Source organism: Panthera tigris, chromosome C2 (genome assembly GCF_018350195.1).
Source record: "Panthera tigris isolate Pti1 chromosome C2, P.tigris_Pti1_mat1.1, whole genome shotgun sequence".
NCBI classification, from domain to species: Eukaryota; Metazoa; Chordata; class Mammalia; order Carnivora; family Felidae; genus Panthera; species Panthera tigris.
The window spans coordinates 7,363,144-7,387,554 of NC_056668.1; the positions used below are offsets into that span (position 1 = coordinate 7,363,144).

Here is a 24,411-nt window from a genome sequence, read left to right on the forward strand (position 1 = left end):
CAGCAGTAAAAGCAGCGTCTCCTCCCTCTCCAGGGGGCTGCTGTTGTGATACGGTGTCCTTTTATCCGGGTCAGTGCAAAATCCAATGCCCATCGATCTCTTCATGACAGCCCTCGGGGGAAGGCAGGGGTCACTGCTACCCCACTGTCAAAGGCCGCAACTCTCCGTCTCCACCATTAGGGATTATACTTGGAGCTGTCAGTCGGAGAGTGAACACTTAAGAGGCTCTAAGAATAAGAAACAGTGCCATCGCAATGCCAAAAATGGTGTTCTATTTCCTCGTCAACATTCCCGTCATTGGATTAGCCAATTCAAAGGCAATTCCTGGCTGAAAGAGTGATTCTTGTCCTCACTTTGCAAATTGTAATCTATTTCACAGAAAAGCCTCCTTAAGGTAACTTGAGGAATTTCATCAAAAGAATTTTTTTAATTAAGTTATGCTGCAGAGGGAGAAAGAACACTCTACCCCCTCGAGACAATGGAAATAAAATTATTGCCCACATTTTCATTTTCCGATGGCACTTTGCTCTGTTATTTCATAGTTGTTTGAGATCAGAAAAATCGCCCTTACTTAAAATTTCAGGCAACTTCTTTGCCTCTACAAAAATCCAGGGATGGATTCAAAACAACTTAAAGATAGTTTTCTAATGGTTTGTTTGATTCAGCCGTCTATCAAAGAGATTATAATTTTTAATTAAGGGGCCACACGGTCTTTGCGTTAAAGTTTAAGGCTGGTCATTTTATTGCATCATATTACCTTAATAAATATAAGTATTGATTTATATTTCCTGGTTTATTGATTAATGAAATCACAAATGGTTACTTTCTAAAACACGAGACATAACATTATTTGAATGAATTCCTGCCAATAATCTACAAACTCTAATTGAATGACAACACAGAAGTCCTTGCCAGATTATGTCACGAGAAGGGAATAAAAGTATTAGTAGTTACTATTTGAAATCAAAAAATTTAACATTCTTGGCTATTATATGCTAATTAGGGAAGGCCAGGCTTTATAAAACAGTGACATTTGAAAGACAGGAAGGAACCTTGCAGGATGAGCAGGAGGGAAAAAGAATTTCAGACAAGGAAAGCCACGTGTAATCCCTTTAGAAACCTTATGAGATACAAATTATTATTCCCTCTGCAAAGAAAAATGGGTGCTCAGATATATTAAAATCTCCAAAGTTAAAATTTGAAACCATTATCCTGGAGCGTTGACATCCATCATGGGCATGTGTAATTCTAAAGTGTTGTTTTGCCATAATACAAAACTACTGCCCATTTCATTGATTTGAGGATATCACACTCATACACACACACACACACACACACACACACACATGCTTCACAAATGAAGTGTACCCAGAAAGGGGTTAGCCACCCGGATATAGTTGTGTCTGCATGGGTACATGTGTTTACTTGTATCTGTAGAAGCTAACAGATGCTTGGTTCTGTGATACGAATATTTGTGAAACTTTTAACCACTCTTTACCTTACATGTATTCAAGTGCTTAACTGCCTCTTGGAGAAAATATCATGCGTAGATAGAGCAGAAGATGCCGACACGGCTGGAGCTATTAATAAAAGGAATTTGTAAAGGAACAGCAAGTTAGCGATAAAAGAATTTACCTACAAATACCGACCTTCACCTTCTTGGTAAGTCTTTTATTTTGCAAACAAAAAAATAGTGTAGCGCTCAGTCACTTGCTTAAATATTTGTTTCTTGAGAGGAAATGCCTAAATCATTAGCTAGAGGAGGAATAGTTCGCTTCTCTTTGAGAAAAACAAAGCAACAGACCGTTGGTATGCTCCTGGAGTGAGGACTTGAGGAAGGCTGGTCTGAAAGCATAAGGTATGAAACTAGGCATGGCCATTCGGGGACACAGTCATCACAAAGGCTTTGACAAACACTGTATGAAGCATCACTTATTTTTGTTAGGTCTGTGGATTTTTTTCACAAGCGGATTTTGGCTGCCTGCAACAACCAGGCATTTTACATGGAATTCTGCCTGTTGTTCTGTTTTGTCTGGAAAAATCTTTCCTGTCCTTCTATTTTCCTTTCGGCTTATACCGAACATCTGTAGGAAGGGAAAAAAGCCAAGGTGTGCTGGTTCTCCTCTGTGAAGGATGTTTTAATTCCCTAAATTTTTTTTTTTTTTCAAAATCCAATCTGGGTCAAGATTTATCATCTGCATTTAGCATTTATACTTCTAAAGTCTGGGGGGTTCAGAGCAATGCATATATAAAAGAAAATACAACCGAAAATGACCTCACCGGTTTATTGTTGTTGTTAATATTTTTACAGTAATTTAAGGTGCCTGGATAGATTGACAGGAAGGTGCCGAGACTTCCCATGGACCCCCTGGCACCACACGTGCATAATCTTTCCCGTGATCAACCTCCCCCACCAGAATGATATTACGGTTGATGAATCTACAAGATGTCATTATCACCCAAAGTCCACAGCTTGTATTAGAATACACTCTCAGTGTTGTCCTGAGAGTTGTACCCATTACATGGGTTTTGGAAAAATGTATGATGCCACGTATCCATCATTATAGTATCGTGCACAAGAGTTTCGCTGCCTTAAAAATCCTCTGCTTGCCTCCTATGTATCCTCAACCTCCAGCAACCACCAATCTTTCCCTGGTTTCCATAATTGTGTCTTTTCCATAATGTCATATAGTTGGAATCATACGTTATGTAGCCGTTCTAGATTGGTTTTCTTCACTCAGCGATGTGCGTGCAAGGTTCCTCCATGGCTTGTCTCATTTATTTAAGTGTTGAGCAATATCCCATTCGTCTACTCACCTACGGAAGGACTTCTCGGTTGCTTCCGAGTTGGGGCAATTAGGAATAAGACTGCTACAAACATTTCTGTGCAGGTTTTTGTGTAGACATGAAATTTTCACCAGTTTGTTTTCAAAGGCGGGTTGTATCGTTATTCTGGGGCCAATCACATCAGGAGGGGACTTTTGCAAAGATAGGTGTTATTTTCAGTCCCTAAGAAGTGAGGGCATGCCGTGCCGTGTGGGGCCACGTGAGGAAGCATCAGAATCTGTCAGGAGGCAGAGAGAATGAGGGGAAAACATGGACAGAAGACTTTATTGTGGCTTTTATGGGGAAAAAAATAAGTGAGGCAAGGTAGGCTGGTTTGGATAACTTCACTGGGCTCTGGGGTAGAGGGACTATCTCTAGTTGTCTGGTATCTGGCCCTGGGATGATTAAGGAAGAATATTGCCTCCTCAAATGTAGGAGACAGACCGAGCAGGTGTTTGGAGCATGGGCTGTGCTCTGAATTGGTTAGTTTGCATATGAAAGGCACACTCCCAGGCAAATGTTTTGTTATCTGTAAGAATTACCTAGCCCTGGGAGGGGCAGTCTCTTCCCAATCAACAAGGTCCCATATGCCAGAACACAAGAATACAGAAAATAAGGACCTATGACACATAAATTAGCAGCAAATTAAATGAAAGGGTATTTGCTTTCTATTGCTCTAGCACAAATTACCATAGACTCAGGGACTTACAAGAGTCATCATTCCACATGGTCATGGTTAGGTGCTCAGGTGCAGAGCAGGTGGGTCCTCCGTTCAGAGTCTCAAGTGCTGTGTTCTCATATGAGGCTTGGGGTCCTCTTCCAAATCCACTGGTTGTTCACAGAACTTAGTTCTGTGGGGACTGAGGTCCCCATCTTCTTGCTGGTTGTTGGTGTAGGGTTGTTCTCAGCCCCCACAGGCCACCCTCGGGTGCTAGCTACATGGACCCCCCTCAACAGGACAGACAACTCAAACATGCATGATTGCTTTTTGCAGGCCAGCAAGAGCATGTCTTTCTTTGACTTCTGTCTCAGACCTTATAACACTAAGAACTCACCTGTGTAGACAAAGCCCACCCAAATGTATAGCCTTTTCATTAACTCAGCTGTTTAGGGACCATCATTACATCCGCAAAGATCCTTTTGGCCATGTATTGTCACACAATCACCGATTTGATATCCCCTCCTATCCACAGGTTTTACCCACACTCAGATTCAATGATGTGGGTCATTGTGGGCCATCTTAGAATTCTGCCTGCTACCTAAGAAAATTACTCCTTTGGAGGCAGAACTAAAAATGAGCCGTCAGAGATGTCCTCTTTTCCATTTGGGATCTATTCTGTATTTGAAATGGATTTGTCTACTGAAAATGAGGACCAAGTAATATATAGTCTCCCAGTAGAGAAATTGGACATTCCCTTTGAAGGGCCACCCAATTCCCATGATTCATCTTTGGGTCTAGCCTTAAGACCACCAAAGATCCAAACACCCCAGCGGGTTGGTGATGGCCCTCTAGAAAGTTTACCAATGGCTTTGGTACATCTGTATCTAAACAGCAGATTAAATGTTCTCCCTTAAGAGCGTTGGGTGCTGCTATGAGCTGAATGTTTGTGTCCCCCTCAAATTCATATGTTGAAACCTAGGACTCCAGTGTGATAGCATTGGGAGGTGGGAACTTTTGGGCAGTGATTAGGTCATGAGGTCCTTCTCTGCCATTTGAGACTTATAGACCAGGAAGCAGGCCCTCACCAGACACTGGATCTGCTGATGCCTTCCTCTTGGACTTCTAGCCTCCAGAACAGTAAGAAATAATATTTGCTGTTTAAGCCACACAGGCTACGGTATTCTGCTACAGTAGCCTGAGCTGACTAAGATAGGTGTGAAGGGTGGACTTAAAGGGACAGACATTGGATGGTGCGTGGAAGATGTGATCTGAGCAAGGTGGTTGTTTTCCCTCTCTGGGGTTCCCAAACATGCATTCTCAAAATCCCTAAATTATCCAAGCTCTGGGATAATTTGATGGTCAATCACCAGGGTGACTGCTGTTAAGAATACCTTGGAGGTGGTAAAAAAGGAAATAAGGAAGGAATTGGCGGGGGCTGGGGGGTGCAGTCTTTGTGTGTCCACATTTGTTGTATAGGAGATTTAGAATTTTACTCTTTCTCAGCTTTGCTTCCAGCCTTGCTGTGACTGTTGTATTCAAAACATGGCACGCTATTGTCGACCATTTCTGAAACCTATGAAGAACACTGGATGAGCTAGAGAAAAGCTGTGTTTACTTCCTAGGCATGTCTGAAAGGCATTGTTCCCCTCCCCCCATCCTTGAGCCAATATGAGAGGCCAGTTCATGACAAATCTTAGATAACTAGGGAATTAGGTCAATGCTGGGTCCAATCCAGAGGGCTAGGAGGCTTGAATTCGATTTCAAAAGTTTTTAGTGGTTCTGGAGTTATCAGACTAAACCAGTGGTTCTCAATAAGGGATAATTTTGCCCCCAAGGGGACATTTGGCATTGTCTGGAGAGGGGTGCCACAACTAAGGAGGCACTCCTGGCATTCGGGGCAAAAGTCAGAGTGCTTCTAACATCGTACAGTGCATGGGATGGCCCTAGAGAGCAAGAATTATCTAGTCCAAAATGTCAATAGTGCCAAGTTTGGGAAGCCTGGGGGTAAACCAAACCACTGGGCCTTCCCAACACTGTGTTACTCTCACTAAGGCAAAGCATGTCCCATGATACAAGAACATGGGGAGGCTGAGTTTCCAGAGTCGTGGACATTGCTGTCCTTCCTCACACCCTTTCCCCAAGGAGGAAAAAATGTTCCGTGCTCCCCAGTGTTGGCTGCCTAGAGGTCTGCCTGGTAGGAAGCTCAAGACCCTCTACCTAGAACCCAGGCTGCCATAGGAGCTCCAGGCAGGACACAGACAAGGCTGAGCAGGGGATGCCGTTGCTACTGTCACCCTGGGTCTCTTGACCTCTCAGGGCAGGTGGGAAAGAAGCAGCAGTCCAGAAGTTGAACTGATTATTATCTTTTTCAGGACTGCATTTCCTGTCTCTTGGCAAGTCCCCCATAAAGGAGGTACGTGTTCCTAATTTGTCCTTTTGGGGGAAAAAAGACAGATCAGTCAAATGAATGGATAGAAGGGATTCTATGAAAGGAAAGAAAATGTACTTCTAGCTTATGACAGAAGCAAGTCAACGCAGGAAGCCTAAACTTGAACCCAACATGGCTTACAAACGCTATTCTGTGCAGTTATGTTAGGCAAGTTCCAGGAAAAAAAGAAAAAGAAAAGAAATAGATAATATTTAACATTTTTCAGGGGAGGGGTAGGGAGGTTGTAGACAGTGAAATCACAGATCCTGAGTATTTGTATTCGTGTACATCCCTGGGTAGGGGAAAGGCTCCTAGCTGTGTGACCTTGGGTGTGGTGTAGCGGCTTGTGTGATTCCTTATCAGCTGTGTGCCTCGACATGTTGCATAACCTTTCTGTGTGTCAATTTCCTTGTCTGTCAATCGGAGATAATGATAGTATCTATGCGTGGGGTCATTGGAGAATGAAGTAAAGAAATATTTATAAGGTGCTTAGAACAGAGCCTGGCCTCTAGTTGGTGCTATGTCAACGTCTGGGTTGTTTTTGTTTTTGTTTTTGTTTTCAGCTGTAACACCCTGTGAGTCAATGATCCCTATCTGTTGCTCTACAATACTATGTCATAAAAATTCTGGCCCCAAGTGTTGACCTAGAGGCAGTGCCTCGTTCAGAACCAGAAGACGCTATGCTGATACATTCCCTTTGCTGCGCTTTCTAAGCAGCCCACACCTATAAAGGTTTTCATCAACAAGGATGAAACACAGAGGCCTTTGATTAGGCTGAACTTTGCCAGAAATTCAATTCATTGGACTCTGGTCCAGCAGCTGCATTTTGGATGAGATATTTCTTCAACGCTTTCACAGTTCCCAATAGATGGCGTGTCACTTTCTTGAGTTTCTGCTTCTTCCTGTTGTTTCTATTGGGTGTAGATTCATGCTCTTGCTTTATTTGGGGGAGGGCTGGTGCTAGAGAAGGTTCTAGAAGGAGTGTGGAGACAGTGATAACCAAAGCCCCATTTAGCCCTGGGGAGACGGAAGCCTGGGGCGGTGAGGCATTTGTCCAAGGACTGGCCGGCCTGGGGTGGTGAGTGCAAGGCCCTCCACTCACAGGCCAGCTAAACTCTGGACCACACAGAAATTACAGGCTGATGGTGACCAGCCATTGTGCCTGCCCCCTTCTTGGAGAGAAGAAAGTAGCCCCATGGCAATTGCTGAAGATGCTGTGGGCAGTGGGAAGAAATCACAAACACAATTGCTTTCCCACCCATCTCATTCTGCAGGAAAGATGCCTGCTGGGACTGAGGACTGTCAGCTTTCACCTTCCCCACCACATGGATCTGGGTTCTGATCTGTCTCCCTTAAAAATACTTGGTGCCTTCCCCCTTTCTTCTATGTCTCATGGTCTCATAGCCTCCTCTGCTGGTGGGAGGTGACGGGAGTTCTTCCAACAAAGATGATGTATGTCCAGTTTCCACCTGTTGTCCTGGCACAGTTATTAACAACACCCCTTTACTCTCAAAAGTGCCCCAGTTTGGAGGATGTTAAATGATTCATCGTTCGCTTAGCATCTCCTGAAGTTCTGCAGCTGGGAAGCGTACTCATGTATCTTGGAGAATGGACTTTGGGGATGTCAGGTGTGGCCACGGGTGGGGCACGCTGACCTGGATGTCCCTACCTGAGTAAAGTCGCAGACAGAGCCTGTCTCTGCTCAGAATGCCCCATGAGAGCCTAACTGTGGAACAGCACCCGACACCCCCGACCTTCTTTCCCCACCCAGCACCAATCCACCGGTGTAGCCAGAGGTGGGCACACACAAGGCATGGCCAGTGGGTTTCCCCAGGACAGGATGGAAGGCAGGGCTGGGCACCGGGTATCATTCAGAATATCATGACGAAAATTCCATGAGAAAAGGAAAAGGATGTGAGCTCTGCCTCCAGGCAGATGTGGTGGGGGTTGGGGGGGGGACCTGATAGATCCCTGTGGTGTTTGGGGGAAGACTAAGGATGAGGTTTATGTATCATGATTTGCAGATTCAACAGCTCAGCACCTTAGTGGATTTACTGCGAGGCAGCCTGTATTAACATCACTGCACCATTAATATCCTTGCATGGCTCCAACTGGGCTCTAAATCTTTGAGATGTTGGTGGGGCTTCAGGGGGTCCCTACATAGAAGCAGCACAAACCAGCTCCTGGAGCAGCCAGCTTCCTGTCCAGCAAGAGAGGGGCTTACATGGGCATTAGAATGGTCTCTACCCAAATGGGTCATCAGATTGCATGCGTGTGGAACAAACACTTCCTCCCAAATGCCCACTCCTATTAAGTCCTTTCCTGGGGCTGATGAGACTCCGTGGGATGAGAAGCTTTAAGCCCATGTTACCTTTCGGATTCGCATCAACCTGTCTGAATGGTGGGAAATGTCCACAAAAACATTCGGTAGGACGGACAGACATGAGGAAAGGCAGGGTTTGAGACAGAAATGGCCAGGGAGGAGTGAGGAGTCAGGCAAGCTTCTCCAAAGCCAGGGCCAAGCCCTAAGAACTGGAAACAAATGCACTTGTGGGGATGAGCACTGGGTGTTGTACGGAAACCAGTCGGACAACAAATTATATTATAAAAATAAATACATAAATAAATTTTTTAAAAAAGAACTGGAAACAAATGATTTTTCCCCAGCTAGATATAATGTAGCCCTGTCCTCAGTTGTTAGTAATTAAGGGGTATTTTGGTTACAGTCCTACCTCTACCTTCTTCCCCAGCCAGACGCAAGCTCCATGGGGAGCAGGGACCCTGTCTTCTTTATCACACAATGTCCCTCACCTAGTTAAGGGCCTGGTACCTGGTAGGCAGTGATGAGCACCTTGGGATGGCTGGGTGGGCCCTACATGGGGGCAGGAACTGACAACTTTCACCTGCCTCCCTGGCCAGGTGTGTGGGCCCCAGTGGAGTGGCTGTGGGGGGCAAAGTCAGAGGGCCAGTGTCCCACTGGGTGCAGAGCACAAAGGGAACGTCTGGGGCCACGACAGCACGCTGGGCTGAGGAGAGGGTGAGTTCCACACCACCAGTCCCAGATGGCCGAGGGATCGGTGCGGGCTGGGGTAGGAACTGCCCTTTGGGGAACTGTCAACCATTTGTGCGACCAGATCGTCTAGCTGCAGGTGACAACTAGCACTGAGCAAGAGTTTTAGAATGGTTGGCTCTGAAAAGGATGAGGTTCCCTTTAGTAGCAGTGTGACGCGAGATGTGATAATCATATAATATATAGTGTTGTTAATGTAATGTGTAATGTGTGCTACTGTGACATATTATCCGTGAATATGTCATGTAATCATGTGATGTGTTATTAACATAATATTAATGTGTATAAATGTAATGTAATGTGCTAACCACGCAAGGTGGAGGGTGTTAGTACGATACGCGACATGCATCACTGAGATACACAACGGGTATTAGTAAAATGGGTAATGGGCTATTAATGGAATGCAAAACGTACTAATAATGTTATACGTAATGTGTTAATGTACGATGTAATGTGTATTAACAGAATGTGTACCGTGGGTTGATGTAATATTGTGCGTTGATGTAACATGCAATGCGTATCAACGTGATGTGTAACCTATAAATAACGGAATGTATAACATGTTAATGCAATATGGAAAGGGTAATAGTCTACTCTGTAACGCGTATTGGTGTGATATGCAGTGTGGTTATTAACAGGATGGTAATTGACAGGGTGGGTAATGGAAGTCGGATGTAGTTAGAATGAGCGGGAGGACATGGCATATCCCAGTGGGGACAAAGTGACACCTACAAGGTCTCAGGGAAAGGCCTGGACTTTCCATAGCCAAGGGAAAGTCCACAGGAACAGAAATGGGAGCCAACCACACACACATGCACACACATACGCACGCGCACGCACACACACACACACACACACACACACACACTGTATTTTCAAGGAACAACAACTTGTCACATACTTTTTTCTCTCTTTGATAAAAACTATTTTTCAAGGTTTTCGAAATAATCAATACTTTAAAAACCCTTTCAAAAGACTAGAATTTCCAGTTGTCTTCTAAAAGAGAGGGAGGACATAGACGGATGATGGATAGATAGATGATAGATAGATAGATAGATAGATAGATAGATAGATAGATAATAAGATAGGTTGATTGATAGATTGATAGAAAGATGATAGATAGATAGATAGATAGATAGATAGATGATAGATTGATAGGCAGATGATGGATAGGTAGATGATGGATAGATTGATTGATAGATGATAGAGATGGTTAGATCAATAGATTGATAGATGGACAGATAGATAGATGATAGACAGATAGATACCCTATTTATGTGTCTGTGACATATATGTGTCCTGTGATTCCTCTTTGGTAGGTTCTCAATGTCAGCACTCCTGACATTTTGGGGCAGGTGGCTCTCTGCTGTGGGGGCGTTCTGTGCACTGTAAGGTGTTTAGCAGCATCGCTGGCCTCCGCCTCCTAGATGCCACTCGTGCCCCAACAGCTGAGACCAACAAAAGTGTCTCTAAACAGTGCCACGTATCCCTTGTCAACTGCAAAGTCAGGACCAGCTGAGAACCCCTGCTCTGCATTCTCAGGGAGAGCAGAGTGACACGTTTAGGGGCACAGATTCCAGAACTGGATGACATCCTCGTTCAGGAAGTTCAGGTGACTTCTTGTCCCTGTGGAGCAGCTCGGGACCTTGGGCAAATGAACCCTTCTGTGCTTCGATGTCCTCGTCTGTGAAACGGGGATGATGATACAGCAGCTCCAACACCATGCCCTTGCTCTGAGCACTACGTGGGTTAAAAATGTGTAAAACATGTGCTACAGACCCTGGCACAAAGTCAGAGCTCAGCTCTTGTGATTCTAAATCCCCAAGGAAACAGAACGGAGAGGAGAGGCGAGTGTGTGCTGTGCCCATAAACAACCAAGAATAAGGAACAAGAGAACGCGAAGATCCGGGCATGTGCTTTGATTCTTGGCCAGAAAGCCCTCGCATCTGCAGTCTGCTAGAGTTCATGTGAAATGACATCTTCCTTGAATTAGAACAGGATTTATGGAAAACACCAGTATTTCAGTAACGAGAGAGTGCCTAGCAGACAACAGAGGTACAGCGCTTGGCAAATAGCTGGTTCTGTTTATGTCACGTCTTTTGATCATTTTTTTATAATTACTGGCGTGGCATTTATTGCAAGGTCTGTCTTTACCCAGACACCCCCCCCCACCCCCTCTGGCCAAGGGTCTCCATCACCCCCTCCCCTGATAACTGCTGGCAGAGTCGGACATTGAGAAGGGCCATACTCAGCCACGGGATGGCTTCTCCACTTCATTTTCAGTGGAAAATTGGAGAAGTCTGATAAGATAAGAATGTGGGTTCCGTTTCAAGGTCACGGCTCTCTTTTAAGTGCTGCAATCTCGTGACTTTGCGAGGGGAAAGCCAGCATTTGGTGGATCCTGAGCGATAAGGAAAGTATTCCCAAGCCTTTGAGGTGGCCGGACAGTCACAGAATCCAGGTTTCCGTGAGATGTTCTCAGAGGTCCCCTTGGTGCGGAAGTGACTTCTCTGGCTCCACCGGCATCCGAACGTGAAGGGAAGAGAGGGGCGCTGTGCCTGCCTTGCCTCTGGGGATGGTGAGTGGCAGAAGCCTAAAGGATTGCCTTCCTACATGGAGCTTTTACTTTTCATCGGGTACAAAATTACAACACTCATCATTATCATTAGAGATGAGTAAGCAGGCTGTTGCAGGCTGTGTGTGTGTGTGTGTGTGTGTGTGTGTGTGTGCGTGTGCACATATGATTTAAAAAAAAAAAAAATCCAAGTTCCCCAATTAGGGTTAAGCAGCTTGACTTTTCCTCGAATATACAATTCCTAGGAAGAATGAGAAACTCATTGAAGGTCAATATCACCATCTGGGCTCTGAAGGACTTGGCGAACAAAAGATAAAGAGCGCTGGTCTTTAATATAGTCGATCGCTTTGGTGCGTAGGTGAAAATTAATGACCAGGGTCCAAAATGTCTAATTGCTGGTAAATCTGTTGATGATCAACTTTGAGACTTCTGCGGCTCCTTTCTTTCTATTTATCACCATTTGTCATATTCCGCTTCCCATGTTTTTGGAAAGGTGACCAGATGGAGAGCAGGCCGCAGCCATCAGGCAGGTGAGAAACAGATGGTCCAGGAGGGAGAGAAACCAGAAAGCCCGCGGGCGAGGAGCCTGCCTGGTCCAGGCGCCAGCACCCAGGTGGCTCCAGAGGACTGTCCCGCTGCTGGCGGGAGCTCCACTTTGTCCCTGTCACATTATCAAGGACGGGGCACGTGTCACCTATAGCTAGGGAGAAGTGTGCCAGGGCCTTCAGAAAAGGGGGCGCTGCGAGGTAGGACGGGACTTCTGGGAGAGCTTCCAGCTGAATAAAGGGGAACACGGCCATCCTGGTCAGACCTTTGAACCCTTTGCGTGCCCTTTCCATCTTGTCTACCTATGGTCTTGGGTCTGTTCTGAAGTGTTTATTTTTTTTAAGAGAGAGAGAGAAAAAACACAAGTGGGGGAGGGGCAGAGAGACAGGGAGACACAGAATCCGAGGCAGGATCCAGGCTCCGAGCTGCCAGCACAGAGCCCGATGCGGGGCTTGAACCCAGAAACCAGAAGATCACGACCTGAGCCGAAGTTGGACGCTCACCTGACTGAGCCACCCAGGCGCCCCTGTCTTTTGTCCATTCTAGAAAGAGAAACAGCGTTCTCTGTATCCCCACCTCTTTCCCAAGTGCCCTGATGGTCAATTCAGAGGCACCTGCCCAGTCCTAGCAAGGCAGACGTCAACGGTGTTCGTCACCTCTCTCAGTACCGGAAGCCCATCGAGATCACTCCTCCCAAGGAGAGCTCGCGGGCGTAGCAGGCTGCATCTTGCCTCGCTCTCGGTGGGTCCCCGGCAAAGTTTTCTGGATTTGACATCATTACTTACCGACATCCCATCGGGAAGAATTGACTGATGAAACTGGGACATTGTCTCCCAGGAAGAGTATTCCTGAAACGCAAAACTGAAACTCCACGTCTCCTGCGCTGCCCTGTTTCCCTCTCTCTTTATCGAGGGGCCGGATGCTCAGTGAGCTTGCATGTGGCGGCTCAGACACAGTCCCCTCTACCGCGGTAAGTTACGTGTTTTTCTTGGGGTCATTTGCTTCCTGAGGGTGGGGCAAGAGGTGCTTTCACATCTCCAGTGACCGCGGGGTGGCAGGACTGGGGGCTTGGAGAGCACTGCTGGGGATGAGGCAAGGGACCAGGGACGAGGGAGGGCAGTCAGAGCAGCAGCCCGAGGACAGGAGGGGAGAGAGGATGAGGTGGACGGTGGGGGCAGGAGAGGCGGCCGTGGGGTCACAGCGGCTTGTTCCCCACGCTTCCTATCTGCAGGGACAGCTTTGGACTCTGAAAGCCTCTGTGCAAACGCCAGCTCCGTCCTTTTGAATTGTGGGCTCTTTGGCGAGGGAGTCTCCTAAACCTCAGGTTTGGGCGCAGGGCACTCCCAGGACCAGAGAAGATCACAGCAGCCGTGGCCACAGTGTCATTACTGCTATGTGTGAACCGGGCGACCCTGGGCGGCAAGAAACGGAAGCCGGCTAATCCCAGCTGGCTAATACCGATGATCCCCTTGTCCTTAGAAACAAATCGACTTTGAAGAATTCGAGGGGCAACATTCTCCGCTTTAGGTTTCTGTCTCATTGACAGTTGGTACCTCGTGGCCAGAGCGGGACCACGAACCTGTTCTAGGAGGATAGATCTTGGAACCATGAAGTAAAAAAGGGGTGGGGAGGAGGAGGAGGAGAGAGGAGATTAAGACAAAGAAGAAGGAAAAAACAAGAAGAAGGAAAAAACAAGACGAAGGAAAGTCGCTACGGCCGTCCATCTGGGGTCAATGGCTCTGCCTCCAGATTCACTCAGCTTGCAGACGGCTGTGCCGAGATGCCCCAAGGAGGCCGGTCGTTCCATGGAGAGCCAGAGAAGAGTCAGATGGCCGCCTGCCTCAGATCCGCTCCCTGCTGCTCATCTGGGGAGAGCGGGCAGAGAGGCCAGAGCAGATGTGTGAGCACTGAGCACTGAGCCCGATGAGCCAGCACAGGCCCGGGGCCAGGTGAGGGCCCGTCTCTTCCAGTGCGTGCCCTGCAAGACGCTGGTCCCTCGGGGAGCTCCTCGGGGAAAGATTCTGCACAGCTGTGTTTGGGAAACGAGTCCCACTGGTGCTTCTTAGCACATTAAAGGCCCTGGGAAGTCCTGAGGTTAAAAGAGATCAGCTCAGGTCATGATCTCGCGGTTGGCGAGTTCGAGCCCCGTGTCGGGCTCTGTGCTGACCGCTCAGAGCCTGGAACCTGCTTCAGAGTCTGTGTCTCCCTCTCTCTCTGCCCCCTTACAGCCCACACGCTGTCTCTTTCTCTCTCTGTGTCTCTCAAAAATAAATGAACACTAAAAAGAGAGAGAGAGTGATACAGAGGAGGACGGTCTCAGTGCCCCTGCGGGACAGGGATTCCCTAGTCACAGTTGGGGAAACCACTGGCTGGACAATGCAGAAAGAGAGCTGGCGTATTCTACTTTAGAGTGTACAAGTTTCCACCTTTTAACAGGTGAAAGTCTTCCTTCCCGTCCTAGGGAGGAGGCTTTATGACCTTCGGAGGTCCCGTTTTACAAATAAAGAGACTGAAGTTCAGAGGTAAGTGAAGTTCGAGTTTAAGCAGCTTGTCAAGCTCTCCAGTGAGTCGGAAAGCCCAGCGAAGGGCTCCGTCTTCTACCCCTTTGGGCTGTTAGAAGAACACGCACAGGTGGATGCAACGTGCCGTTAATGCGTCTGTCCCCAAGGGGTCCTTCTGTTCCCTTGTTCCTTTGTCCAAGGCTCACCGCTCTTGGATGTTAGCAGACAGGGCCCGGCTCTGAGCCTGCAGACGCTGTACAAGGGGATCCAGCTTCACAATGAGAAATGCCTCGCGGGTCTCGGCTGAGTCTCACTCAATCGGCCTCCCCAGAGTTATCACTGAGCAAAGATAACGTGTGTAAACGCGGACTTTGGAGTGGTGCGTGTGAGAGTCACTCAAGAAACGCATTTTTTCTCTTGTTCAATTACATACGCCATGTATTTCAAGCACCGGGTCCGATCTCCCCACGCTGATCTTGGCGCAAGTGACCCGCGCGGATTGAGCTGACACCAGGACGAAGCCCAGGTGAGAATATGCTGGATGGACTGTCTCAGCCTCTACCACAATCCCATCAGGAAGGTTTGGCAATTCTCTGCGTCGTAGATGGGAGAACTCAGGCTGCGGGGATGTTAGCGTTTGCCCAAGACGACACAGTTATGAATCAGAATTTGATCCCGGCCCGCCTGATTTCTGCCTCCGCTTTTCACACCCCACCATGCAGTCAGTCAGCCCACAAGGACTGGAAAAGCCATTCGGGGAGGCGGGAGCCCAGAGCAAAATGAAAACGCAGGACCCCTCGTCCAAAAGGATTTAAGAATTTCAAGGTGGTGACGGCAGAGCGTTGAACCAAGCGCAAGGCCCTTCCGAATGTGGAGTCCTCGTACAATTGTGCAGGTTGCACACTGACGAAGCCTGCCCTGCATCCTATCAAATCCTACACCTCAGATAAGTTATTTTCCTTACGAGGGCAGTGAATTCGTTGTAAGGAGAGCCTCACCCTGATGGCGCATCACAGAAGGCAGGTTCTTCAGCGTTCATTCACAATTTTGTCAAATCTGTGACTGATTTCTTCTCAATAAGAAATAAAGTTGAGCACCTGGTAGGCACAGGAAGAGAAACTTTCTCAAGGGGCTCCTGGGTGGCTCAGTCAGGTAAGCATCCGACTCTCGATTCTGGCTCAGGTCATGATCTCACAGTCGTGAGATCGAGCCCCGGGTCAGGCTCCACGCTAAGTGTGGAGCCTGCTTGGGATTCTCTCTGCCCCTCCCTCTCAGTCCCTCCCAAAATAAAGAAAGAAACTTTAAAAAGTGACTTTTCTTTCTCCCACACACAGAGAATACTGTCTCTTTCCATTGGAGCATAAATACCAAAAAAAAAAAAAGGGACAAAGTCAAAGAGGCTGATTTTTTTAGGTGTGCAGCATTTACAAGAGCAATCTAGGAAAACTTTCTTCAAAAGACGTCTAAAGGGTAACCACCTTCCCCGGCAGAAATATTCCGTGCTTTTCTGTATCGGCCATTTCCAAACTTTGCTCCAAAAAATTACATTAGTTAAATGGGACTTATCACAAGGCAACGGACTGAGCCTGTGAAATTCAACCCTTTCTTTTCCGTGTCATTGGTGCCCCCTAGTGGCCGAGAGGATTTTCCCTCACCCACGAGGTGGACGGTCCCCGAAACAGATCCCATCTACTAACTCTGACCCTTAAATTCGGGTTTTCCAGTTGTGCCCCTGAGTACTCGTGAGAACGCCGGGGACTGAGGACTGAGTTCGGGGGTGGAAGACACTTTGCTGGCCTGTGGACACACTACGCGTGAAGCGTTTCCCGCCAACTGGTCTCATTAAATCCTTCAAATCAGCAAGCGGTCTGAAGTCACTCTACTGGTGATTGGCAAAGCCAGGGTTCGAAGGAGGGTTGGCCTGACTCCCAGGCTTCTACAGTGTAGAAGAGCCGGAAGGGAGGGGATGGGACGGGCCTGCTGCCATTAGTAAGAGAAGCTGTACCACCTGGGGCTCTGCAGGTAACTTTCGGCCAAATCCATCTGCAATGCAGGGTGTTCCCCCCTTTGCCGAAGGCTCCTGACGCTTTTTCCGACCCCCTCCTGAAATGTGCTGCAGCCTGCACCAGAGAAGCTGTGAATGGTGAACCCTCAGGACTCAGTTTCCCCTGAAGCGAATATTCTCGGCAGGATTTTGTTTTCGGCGCCTGCTAACTTGACATGGTTATTTTCCCCTCCTAGGAAAGACAAAACCACCCAGGGGGAGCTTTTCTCCCCCTCTTTTCCTTCCCACACCACTGGTAACATACAATGAGTTATTTCTCCAATCCTACAGGAACCCCTTTGGAGGTTTATGTCTGTATGGAAACGGATTTTCACCATGAAACATATGCTCAGTCTTTCCCGTGGATGCTGGAGGCCACATGTTATCGGACTTGAACTGTTGCATTGTAATTGGAACACATTGGGAATCTGGTAAAACACTTCACTCAATCCATCAGGAGAGAAGGGGTTGGGACCAAGGTGTTTCACTCAATAATGTGCAAACTGGAGAATAAGTACCATGAGAGCCTTAAACAATCGGAAGAAAGTCCAAAGCTAAATGGCCCGTGTAAAACCCTGGGGCTTGTTTGAAAGTCTTCGTAAATCTACCTCAATGAGTAAATTTAGTTTCAGAGGGAAAATGCTAGAAAGTGAGCCAGTGTCCCAGTATTTTGATGAGCCAGGGATATTGAGGCAGAGGACGTCTGGGTACTTGCTGGGCTGGATTCCGCCTCGAAAGATGCCAAGGAAAGCTGGCTAAACCTCTCTGCTCCAAGATGGGTGGAAGTCACGGACGCCGAGGACACGCAGCTGCTACCTTCCCGAGTCCCAGAGCAGCCACAGGATAGAGTCCTGCCTCGGGAAGCTACAGTGAAATCACAGACATGCATGGAACTGTTACTCCTTTCAACAACAGAAGACGTAGCTTTGCTGTGGGTGGAATTGTCTCCAGAAAGATGCTGGTTTCTCAACAGAGACCAAACCCCAAACCAAATTCCATACCTGGTCCTAAGCCACAGATAGAACCAGCATGAAGGACAAGTAACGAGAAATCATTACATCGACAGTAATGACAAATCAAAAGGACCCACCGCAACCACCCGTGGATACGTTAGCTGGAACCCAAACTCAAAACTCTGTCGTTTCTAAATCACCGGACAGGGAATAAAATTGCAGCATTAAAACGTTCCTAGAACGGAGCAGGCAGCGGTGTGAGCTCATGTGGAACAAGTGCTCAGCACACAGAAGCTCAGAATATGTTGCCCTAAAGATCCCCAAGTTTGGTAAGACATCATCAGGGCACAGTAGCTGAATACCCACAAGAATCGGAACTGCCATTCATTACAGGGACCAACCCTTCCCTTGAAGCCAACAGAATTAGCCTTGCAGAGCTCCGTGTGCTGGGATTTACAGACTCCAGCTTGCTTTGGTGCTTTCAAACAAGATGTGCGTATATGTGCTCATCGTCCGTATGGGATTCTCCAACCTCCCCCTGAAGCAGTTTTTATTTCTGTCCGCTGAGTGTGCATTGTAGGTTCTCTGGATGGCCACCCACCATCGCGCCAAAATAAGTTTCCAGGAAACCTCATCCTCCAAGAAGCCTAAAGAATGATGACTGTTTCACAACACAAAATGCCGCAGGATGAGGGAGTCACTGTCCACTACGGGCACACCTCGAAAATCTTGTGGCTCTGTTCCAGACCATCCCAGTAAAGTGAATATTGCAAGAAAATGAGTCCAAGGAATATTTTGGTTTCCCAGTGCATAAAAAGTTACATTCACATCATGCTGTAGTCTATTTGGTGTGCAATGGCATTATGTCTACAAAAATGCACACAGGTTAATTAAAAATATATTTTATTGCTAAGAAATGCTAACCATCATCTGAGCTTTCGGTGATTTGTAATCTTTTTGCTGGTGGAGGGTCCTTGCCCTGATGTTGATGGCTGCTGACCAATCAGGGCAGTGGTACCTGAAGGTGGGGGTGGGCATGGCTACTTCTTAAAATAAGACAATGACAGTTGCCACAGGGATTGACTCTTCCTTTCATGAATGATTGCTTTGTATGCAGCACGTGATGCTGTTTGATAGCATTTTACCTGCAGAAGAACTTCTTTGAATATTGGAGTCAATCCTCTCAAACCCGGCTGCTGCTTTATCAACTAAGTTTATCTAATATTCTATTCTTTAAAATTTTTTAATGTTTATTTATTTTTGACAGAGAGAGAGAGAGAGAGAGAGAGAGAGAGAGAAAGCATGAGCAGGGGAGGGGCAGAGAGAGAGGGAGACACAGAATCCAAAGTAGGTTCCAGGCTCTGAGCTGTCAGCACAGAGCCTTACATGGGGCTCAAACTCGTGAACCATGAGATCATGACCTGAGTCAAAGTTGGGCGTTCAATTTGACTGAGCCACCCAGGTGCCCCAGTTTCTGTAATATTCTAAATCCTTTGCTGTCATTTCAACAAGCTTCACAACATCTTCACCAGGAGCAGATGCCATCTCAAGAAACCACTTCCTAGCTCATCCATAAGAAGCGACTCCTCATCTGGTCAAGTTTTATCATGAGACGACAGCAACTGAGTTCCATCTTCAGGTTCCATTTCTAATTCTGGTTCTCTTGCTATTTTCACCACATCTGCAGTTACTGCCTCCACTGACGTCTTGAACCCCGCAAGGTCATCCACGAGGGATGGAATCAGCTTCTTCCAATTCCTGTGAATGGGGATATTTCGAGGTCTTCCCAAGAATCACAACTGTTTGTAATGGCGCCTAGAATGGTGAATCCTTTCCAGAAGGTTTTCAACTTACTTTGCCCAGATCCATTGGAGGAATCACTCTGATAGCTACTGCTTTATGAAATGTATTATATGAAACATATTACTTTCTTTTTTAAAAATGTTTATTTATTTATTTATTTATTTATTTATTTATTTTGAGAGAGAGAGAGAGACAGAGAGAGAGTGAGCAAGCAGGGGAGGGGCAGAGAGAGAAGGAGACAGAATCCCAAGGAAGCTCCACACCATCAGCATGGAGCCCCACATGGGGCTCAAACTCAGGAATCATGAGATCATGATCTAGGCTGAATGGATATTGTATCCGCTGACATGAAAACATTCGTCTTGCTACATAGCTCCATCAGAACTCTTGGGTGACCAGGTGTATTGACAATGAGCAGTAGGTCTCAACAGTGGGTTTAAGATATTCAGTAAACCACGTTGCAAACCCAGGAGCTGTCGTCTAGGCTTTGCTGTCCCTTTATAGAGCACAGGAAGAGTAGATTGAACATAACTTCTAAGAGTCCCAGGATTTGGGGGTGGTCTGTGTGCATTGGCTTCCACTTAAAGTCACCAGTTGCATTAGGCCCTCGCGAGATAGTCAGCCCGTCTTTTGAGGCTTTGAGGCCAGACACTGACTTCTCCTCTTCAGCTATGGAAGTCTTAGGCGGTTCTTCGAGTAGAATTTTTTGGTCTACACTAAAAATCTGTTGTTTAATGTAACCACCTTTATAAATGATCTCAACTAGATCTCCAGGATACCTTGCTGGGGCTTCTACAATAGCACTCGCTGCTGCTTCACCTTGCACTTGTCTGCCACGGAGATGGTTCCTTCCTTTAAACTTCATGAGCCATCTTCTGCAACCTGCAAACTTTTCTTCTACAGCCTCCTCACCTCTCTCAGCCATCACAGAAGTGAAGAGAGTTAGGGCCTTGCTCCGGCTTACTTTGTGGCTTAGAGGAATGTTATGGCTGGCTTGATCTTCTGTCCAGATCACCAAAGCTTTCTCCATGTCAGCAGTAAGGCTGTTTTGCTCTCTTATCATTTGTGTGTTCACTGCAATCGCACTCTTATTTCCCTCAAGAACCTTTCCTGTGCATTCACAAGTTGGATAACTGGGGCAAGAGGCTTAGCTTTCATTCTGTCTCAGTTGCCGAGACGTTTTCCTCACTAAGCGGAATCATTTCCAGCTCTTGATTAAGAAGTGAGAGACATGTGACCCTTCCTTTCGCTTGATCACTCTGAGGCCATTGTAGGGTTCCTAACTGGTGCATTTCCACGATTTGTGCATTTCAGAAAATAGGGGGCCCAAGGTGAGGGTGGGAGACAAGGGAACGGTGATCAGAGAGCAGTCAGAACACACACAACCTTTGTCAATGAAGTTCGCCATCTCCTACGGACACAGTTTGTGGCACCCCAAAACAATTCCAGGAGTAACATCAAAGATCACTGCTCACCATAACAAATGCAATAAAAATGAAAAAGTTAGAAATATTTCAAGAATTGCCAAAATATGACACAGACACACAAAGTGAGCAAATGCTTTGAAAAAACAGCACGAATAGACTTGTGCAACCCAGGGTTGCCACAAACCTTCAATTTGTTAAAAAAAAAAAAAAAGCAATATGTACAATAAAGCAAAGTACAATAAAACGAGATAAACTTTTACCTTACAAAAAACAAGAAGGGACAAGCATCAGTGACTTTCTCATTGAGTCCTTCAAAGTGCTGCACACTTTCCTCTCTCTAAAGTCGCTGCTTGTTCACTAACTCACACAGAGCGATGTCTCTGCGTGAAATGGGCTGATGAATCTGGAGCACGAGTCTGTTGGAGGTTCCCAGGATGGTAGGAAATGGAGTCAAAGGGTTCTATACCACACTAGTGAAGATTCACCAGAGAATGTTGCTGGTACAGCGACGCGATCTACGAAGCTCAGACAGGAATGTGTGAGCCATTCCTTTACGGTGGCCTTAAGTCTCAGCTTCAACCTTCTCAATCCTAGAGGCATTTCCCATCCCCATCACCCCAACAAAATGTCCCAGTTCTTTCCAGAGAACATAGAGCAGAAGAGTTTCTGGAAACTCAGAAGGGAGATTCTCACTATGTAGCTGCAACAATTATTAAGTTCTTGAAGTTCTTAAGTTCTGTGTTGGTGGGCAGTTTGGCCAATGCTCTCTTTGTTTAAATAAGATCATGCAAATCAGATGCAGAAATTTTAAGCCTTTGGAAATGTCTAGCATGCACGAGAGATGTCTGTGCAGTGAGGCACTATAAGAATTTTTATGGACAGCAGCTTTGCAATTAAGTGTGTGTTCACTAAATATGGAAGCAGATGAGAACTAACAATAAAAATTATCTCACAGGAATTGCCACGACACAAATTGAGTGGATCATACTGGGCCGGTGCTTTAGATTTTGGTATGGGCATCTTTATCATTCCAGAACTTCCTTGATCTCCAAGGTAGGTCTGAAGAAACAAAAATATTGCTTTGGATCAGATGATTTATGGATCCCCTGATATGGGCAAAATATGTCGTTAGAACACCCCATTCTATGAGTGTCTACTCTATGAGTATCTACCACTCATTAATTGGATTTTTATGGTCCACTAGGTGAAAGCCAAGATTCTCACTCAGGTCCCCCAACTGAAGCCCCTCTGCCGTAGCCATCCCAATTCTCTTGATATTTCCAACATGCTTTGCTGACTACGTGCTCTGCACTGTTTTTATTAAGCCATATTTCCCCTTCCCTAAAGAATACTCTCCCCTGCCAACTCTCCACAAATTCATTTCTTAACTTTCTTTAAGATCAGATAGAAAGGAGGCTTCATAAAGTATTCCTCTGTCTTCCCCGTCATAATTTTACAATTCATTATTTATTTACTGCCTCCAGAACTTATAGCAATAATTTATAAAATAAAATATTGACCTTGTTTACATTTTATTAGAAATTGCTCTTCAATGTTGACATATGTGTGTATTTTAACTATCTAGTACCTTCTTTGGGGACAAAGTCTGGGTCTTCCTTTAAAAATATCTGTGTCTGGTATAATCTGGAATCGGAATAGAGATTCCTATCAGGTTGGACGTGACCTGCCAATCAATTTGAGTCTTGAATGCTCCACTCTCACACCGCCTTCCACAATCATGCCTCCTTCTCAACAACACACAAACAGGCTTTAAAATCTCCTCTCTTAAAAAAAAACCCTTCCTAGACTCTACATCATCTCCAGTTGCTGGTCTATACCTCTGCTATCATTATGCTACATCGCAACCACTCTGAGGAGTTGCGTGAGTTCACTCTTTGTTTCCTCACTGCAAGTGCTCCCTCCAAATTACTCCATTTGGGATTTTAGAAACTATACCTCCAACTTCCATCTCAGCAAGTCCAGTGTTGAATTCTCCTACTGTAGATCGTTAAAACTCTTCTTGGGATGGGATGCAATAATCACGGCCTCGTCTTTCACCTGACGTTCAGAGGACCACACTCTCTGGTTTCCTCGCCATTTTAGTTTCACTGGCGAGTACCCTCTCTTCTTCCTGACATCTGAGCGCTCATAGTCTTGACTACATGATTCAGGCTGTCCCTTTGAGCCTCCATAAGGTTCTAATTTCAATCCTCTTAATCCTAGAAGTGACTCTCAATGGCCCCAATATCCCAGTTTTCCTAAGAACACGTAGGTCTTTGTTCCTGGAACTCACCTCCATCTACACTTATTCGCTAGGTGACATTTTCTAGTTGCATACCTTTAATTACCATCTATATGTTGACGGCTCCCCCATTTAAATTTCCACCTTCAACCTTTGCCCCAAATGCTAGACTTGAATACGCAACCACCTACTTGAAACCTCCAACTTGGATGTGTCTGCGTACACAGGCAAACTCATGACAAAACAACCTGAAGATGTTTCATTATGTCCCCTTTAGCTTACAAGGTTCTATTTGTCCCCCTCTTTCCTGTGCTGCTTCTTGGCAAGCAAAAAAGCTGAAAGGCTGGGAACTTTATCTGCCAGGCTCATCTGCCTTTCAGTTTCTGGTTGCAGCTGTGTTCTGCTAATAAAGAGCCCTGGTGGGAAATTTTGAAGGTGGAAGAGAACTAGAATATGTTTTTCTTCCCCACGCACCAACAGTAGATATGAAAGCTTTAGCAGACATAAGTTTTTGCAGTAGCTTCTGGGTGGCCCCTGGCGATAACTCCTCTCAGTGCTGTGGGGCAGCTGGAGCCATCACCACCAATTTCCTGTACTTTCCTAATCTCTGGATGGAAGCAAAAACCTCTACATTCACTGTATCGGTGGTGGTGGCAGAACTGAATATCACTGGGCCCCTCCCCTAACTTGTGTTTCCTCAGCTCCTCCAATGCTTTTGTAAGCACTCAATTGCCTCTATTGAAGCTCTTTCTGCTTAAAATACCTAGAGTGATTTCATTTTCCCTGTGTGAATGCTCACTGACAGGGGTCGCCACCTTCTCAGTTAGTAACACCAACATTTACCCACTTGCAAAGAACAAAAATTTAGGAGTCATCCTTGACTCTGTGTTTTTCTCTTTACATCCTGCATTCAATCCAGCAAAAAGTCAGCCTGGATAGTCCTCCAAAATATAGGCTGAATCCCACTCCCTCACACCCAGAGGATTCTCATCTCAAGTATAAGATCCAAATCTCTTACTTTGTCCTACAGAGTCCTGAAACCCTAACCCTTGCCCACCTCAACCATCTCCTTGCTCCAGCTATAACTCTCTTAACTGCTTTTTAGTGAACATGCCAAGTTAATCCACACCCAGTGTGTATTTAGTATTTCCTGTGCCTAGATTCCTTTAACCGTATAACTTCCTGTGGCTTGTTCTTCCATTTCACTTAAGTCTGTTCAAAAACTCCCTCCTCGGATAAGACTTTCCAAACTACCCATCTAAAATAGCCCCTCAACCACCCCCTCTCTGCTCCTTTACCCTGTTTATTCTTCTTCCAAATACCTGTCACTATCTG

At 46.2% G+C, this 24,411-nt stretch overlaps 1 long non-coding RNA gene across 2 annotated transcripts; it reads left to right on the forward strand.

The window, feature by feature from the left end:
- The first annotated feature begins 1,521 nt into the window (after window positions 1–1,521).
- Window positions 1,522–21,851, forward strand: LOC122230688. 2 transcript variants are annotated; one of them, XR_006207732.1, is made up of 3 exons: window positions 1,522–1,662; window positions 5,860–5,900; window positions 21,790–21,851. It is a non-coding gene; the product is annotated as an uncharacterized LOC122230688 (long non-coding RNA). The 2 variants fall into 2 exon arrangements; XR_006207733.1 differs by lacking the exon at window positions 21,790–21,851 and adding an exon at window positions 6,479–6,587.
- Window positions 21,852–24,411: the final 2,560 nt, after the last annotated feature.